Raw genomic sequence first — 5,451 nt, forward strand, 5'->3', positions numbered from 1 at the left:
GTCCTTCTGTGTACGCATCGGCACAGCAACATCCGAATCCGCCGACACCACTATCGGGACGCCCCAGGGCGATTCCTTGTCCCCTGTTCTATTTGTGGTATATCTCGAGGCAGCTTTGCGGGATGTAAGGAGCACTGCTACTGCCAGGGCTCGGCCATCATCGGATCGCGGCTTGCCATTTGAAATTGCGTACGCCGACGACGTATCATCAGCACAGAGTCTGGCTGGTTGGGTGACCTGGAGCCGGTTATCGGTGACGTCCTCAACGGATGGATGGGCTCTGAAGGTAAACCCGGATAAAACAGATATTACCGTTCTGGGCCGATCCCTGGACAGGGTGGCGGAACAGTGGCGCACCACCAAGAAGCTCGGCTCACTCCTCGGGGATAGCGAGGATGTCTCTCGGAGGAAACAACTAGCCGCTGCAGCGTTTCAATCGCTCTGGTCACTATGGAGCCGGCGCAGTACCGTTGGAGAAGAACTGAGGCTTCGTCTCTACAATGCGTTTGTACTACCAGTGCTAGTATACAATGCCGGTACATGGGGACTGACGGCAGCTGCCGAGGGTGGACTCGACGCATTCCACCGCGGCCAGCTCCGTTCACTGATCGGCTTCGTCTGGCCGTAGAAGATCGCAACAACAGCACTCTACGACAGGTGCAAGGCAGAGCCGATCAGCCGGATCATCACCAGAGCTCGGTGGAGGCTATTTGGCCATATCCTCCGACTTCCCAGTGATGCGTCCGCCGTCCTAAGCATGGTCAGCTACTTTCAATGTAGTGACCACAAGTGGAGAGGCCGCCCTCGCATCATCCTGCCGGTGAAGCTCGACGACGACCTCCACCGAGCTGCGTGCGGGCGATTGCAGAGCCTGGAAGATCTGGAGCGCCTATCAGACGTAGCTGCAGTTCGAGGCGAATGGAGGCAGCTACTGGATATGATCTGCAAGTAGAGGTTGCGGCGATGAAACCGCGCCGTCACCTTTTTCCCAGATCACGGAAATATCGCTCAATACACTCTTTAAAAACATTCTATACACAAAAGATTTACAGCTACGTTTGTGCTTGTTGTCTTTATGTCTCCTATATCAACTGTTTCTCTTACCATGTCCAGCATAAGCGAACGTGTGGACTGTGTTTGTGCATGGGCGACTTGCACTTGCACTGTTGACGCTGCCGCGGGAATGCATATAATAATAATAATAATAATCCCATCTGGAAAACAAAGACCCACTAACGAGGAAGAAATTCATCGGCCTCTTCCAGACGTGCTGGAGCTGGAGAACCCTTACAGTCTTCGGTGCTGCGTTTAGGAAAGGTGTTCCAAGGACCTGGGAACAGCGAAAACTCATTTTCGCCGTGATTTTGCTATTCCAGAGTGAAAGACCTCACCAAGGTATTCTTTCGGAACGACAGCAAACTAAACCCTGGCTCAAAATTTTGAATTTCCCGCACCTGTTTCCACGAAAATTCATATCGCCATGGTTGTCACGACTACTTCGTCTGAACTATAACGTACATTGCGCTAAGGGAAAAGTCAGCTTGACCGATCCGAAGTACGGAAAGGTTGGCGTTTACGTTAGCGTTTTTTTAGCTAAGGATATCTAATGTAATTATTATGAACGTGAGACCAGGCCGTCCGTGCCTGGCGAAGTGGTCTGCTGTACCAGGCTGGTCCCTAGTCACGGGGGTCTTTAGTTACAGGTTTTACTCGACCATGAACATCAAACTTAAAAGATGGGTAGGACAGTGGAATGCTAGAACGTAGAAGCAAGATAGGGTTGTACTTGACTATTTACATAAATGCGATACCGGTGAATAGTTCATCTCAGCATACAGTGAACTTTGCGTATAACGACACTCAGCCGGGCATCAGAACAGTGTCCTTATTCGCGAAGTGTCGTTATGCCCGAAGTCTCATTACATGTATACAGGTAGAATGGACTTTGCTCTGAGCATGGAAATTCTGTCGTTGTGCACGACTTGTCGTTGCATCCGCAGTCGCTATTAGCGAAGTTGACTGTATTCAGGGGCTGATCCAGAGGGTGTGTGTGTGTAGGGGGGGGGGGGGGGGGGTGTTCCGTGGCTTCCGTGGAACCCCTTAAATTTCGTGAAAGTACTACTAGAAACTGTATGCATGTACATGTATCAGACATTCGGTTTGGGCTAAACTGGGATCCCCCTGAAGAGATCTCTGTATCCACCCCTGTTATGTACTGATAACGTGTCCCCCACGCATAGTTGTTAGCTTAGAAGAATTATATGCATACCAAAGACTTGCATGTGTCACAAACACAGGGTCGTGTAGGATCGCACATACAAGATACGCAAAAGACACGGAGCCTGAGCAATTTACCACGGCCAATTTGGCTCAGCACCCATCAATCAATTCACGATACCAGACTCTGAGAAGCAAGTAGAGTCCTGGGAGATGACGCAGGCATGCTGGGCAGCTCGGCATGGGAGAAAGCAAAAGTATTCTGAATTATTTAATTATAATATTACATAGACCCATTGTTTTCGGTTTGCCATTTGTTTGTTACGACTACCTGGAGTCCAGATGCGTAGTACTCTGTGACTCAGGTGGAAATGATTATACATAATTATAGTATCAAAATCGACCCAAATCGTAATAAAGCGATGTGTTGTTACCAGGACATGATGGATACTATCACACTAGTAATCAGCACCATCCTGATGACCAGGCTCCGTTGAAGAGATCTGGGTTGCATTTGGGATCTGGCTGGTGCTGGCTATAGAGGTCGTTGACGTATCCCTCCATGTACTCGGCCAGCTGGGCCTCCATCACCTTCACCTGGTCTGGCATACTTGAGTAGAGATTGTTCTTCTCTAATGGGTCAACTGCACACAATTCAAGGGTAAAAACAAGAGAAGAAACTTATATCTTATCGAGACCTCTGGTCGGCGGAGCTTAATGGGCCCCACCACCACACTCCATTATTCACCCCAGTGTCTGGAGATATGTGGATTTTGTAGAGAAAAAAGAGAAAGAAAAAATCTCAACATCCGAAACAGAATAGCAGAGCACAAGTCTAGTTTGTTGCAGCTCTGAGGTTCATACGACGCAATCATCAGGCAACTCAACACCACTGCACAAACCTTCGTGTACATGTCCCACTTAACAGTTCCTGCACATGCGCATTCACACGTACACGAAGACTTCAAACAGTCGGTCACTAACTCTGCCGCATTAACACGTTGTGCTGGGGGTGTTCCATTCTATAACCTGCAAACTATCATTATAAACCCATACGTAATCAAGTGGTGTGCTTCACTGTGCGAAGAGTGCTCAATACCCATGTAGGGAAGAGCCTTGCCTGATGATCGTAGTAATACGTGAAACTCAGAGTTGCGACACAGCTTCCAATCTATCTTGTGTGCTAATTTAAACACATATGAATATCTGGCAATTAAGACGGTGCTTCTTCTTCCCAAGAAAAACCGTTCGTTTACATTCACTAACTGTGTCGCCCTGGACATGTACTGGTATGTGCATGCATGTCCAGAGCTGCTCCATGAAATCCAGTCGAGCCACTCAAGTACGCTCTGGGCATTGCTCAGCCCTAGACCTACGGTGACTGGGCTGCGAGATGGTGCAAGTCGTAAACTTGACTCATTTGATCGGATTTCATTGAGCAGCACCGTACATGCTGGACGTGTTTTGTATGCATTTGACCTTACAACATAGAGCGCATTGCATTGCCTCGTGAAGCTATGCCTTGCGCTTCACCCTTCAATCGGGAGAGGGGTTGTGCCACATCAAACAGTTATGGCAGATGGGATTCTAGGCCATGTCACACCCTTGTGGAAGGAGCCAAATGCGAGCCATATGCTGGTTGAGATTAAGGCAGATATACTCTGCACGGCTGGAGGCTGGTGTTGGACGTTCGTCTCTTTTGATGATAATGACGACTTTTATAATGGATCGTGTGTTACTGCTTCTCAAAGTACAATTCAGTAGCGCTGCACATGTTCCTGCACAATGCTCATCATCAAGAGCCTGAAGTTGATAGTTATCGTCGGAATGTAGAATGACTGCACTACTTGTATTTTTGAGCGTGCATGTTTTGTGGTCACTCGTTTCTTCTTATTGTCCATATGCCACTTTCTTTGCTATGTTATCACCTCTGCCACTCAGGCCTGAAGCCATTGAAGACAGCCAAGCACTCTACGGGTAAACGACACATTTCAGTTTTGGATTTGCCTTTGACTTAGAGAGTTTACGAGTGCCTTGACTGGGGGTGACAAACTAGGATGTCGATGCATATCCTCGTATATGTATTTCCAGCGGGAGCACTTATGAATTGCACACCCGCAATACCTGGTCAATGATCTGGATAACACTGGACTGAACCAGTCTTCAGTAGCGTCTTCTCCACAAGCATGCCGGACCATATACATCGATTTTTAAAAGAGAAGATAATACACACAGACACACAACCAAAGACCATACCACACCGCGCTATACCATTCCATATATTTCTACACACCACACACCAAAAAGCCAAAGCACCCATGTTCAAGCCTGCACAAGAGTCACACCAGAAAGAAGCCAATAGGCTTTATCGCCAGAGGGCGGTATATGATACAACACAGCCAAACAGCACCCTACCATCCAAGTCAAACAGCCAAGGTCCCTTGTCTGCTGAGATTTCGCCGTCATCACCATAATCCTCCAGGGCAAGATCAACTGTAGGTGCAGGATACCAGCCACCTGATGGACAGATAGAACACAAAACATGCACGTGCTCCTTTTACACCTCGCTCTCTGGTTCTTATCAACCTTATAATGACCCAGGGCCGAAGTATTGATGGATATGCAAGTGTTTTCTCAATTGCGCTTGAGAGGCCATCTTTTCAAGGAGCTGTCAGGCGCGTACGCAGGGTCACCTCTAGGGGGGTTTCCAACCGAATCCCAAACGATGAGTTTTAAGTTTTAACCCTTTCTAAAGAGCCCTAGGAAATTTTCAAAATTATGCATTTTTCATGTTGTTTGGATCATAACTTCAGTTCTACTCACTCAATCTTCATTATCTTGGGCTTCTTGGAAGTGGAAAGGTACCAGGGAGAGAATGAGGTCGACCATGATACCCAGGACACAGTACAGTCATGTAGATCTACACGTACATATCCAGCGCTAGCCTATAGCCGTATAGGCTATAGCGGCAGAGTGCAGCGACGGTGCGAAAATTGCCCCAAACAGGCCCAAACGCGTCCTGCTCCAGCGATTTCGTTTTTATTGATCGCAGAGTTTCGATTTTTTTGCTGTGTTCTCTTGAAAATATCACAAGTGAAGCCCCTGCAAATTTGAGGAAATCAGCGCGACGAAAATCTCAAATTCTCGATACTCAAGTCGCACTGCGCGCTTTTGAAACTGCCGAGATCGCGGCTCAACTTACGAATGATTTATCTCTCGATACATTGCTCGCAG

At 47.8% G+C, this 5,451-nt stretch overlaps 1 long non-coding RNA gene across 1 annotated transcript; it reads right to left on the reverse strand.

The window, feature by feature from the left end:
* Positions 1 to 2,350: 2,350 nt before the first annotated feature.
* On the reverse strand, positions 2,351 to 5,451 carry LOC135818221 (uncharacterized). Its single transcript, XR_010553639.1, has 2 exons — positions 4,633 to 5,451; positions 2,351 to 2,861 (listed from the first exon to the last, which is right to left on the reverse strand). It is a non-coding gene; the product is annotated as an uncharacterized LOC135818221 (long non-coding RNA).

The sequence above is a fragment of the Sycon ciliatum genome, chromosome 5, assembly GCF_964019385.1.
Source record: "Sycon ciliatum chromosome 5, ocSycCili1.1, whole genome shotgun sequence".
NCBI classification, from domain to species: domain Eukaryota; kingdom Metazoa; phylum Porifera; class Calcarea; order Leucosolenida; family Sycettidae; genus Sycon; species Sycon ciliatum.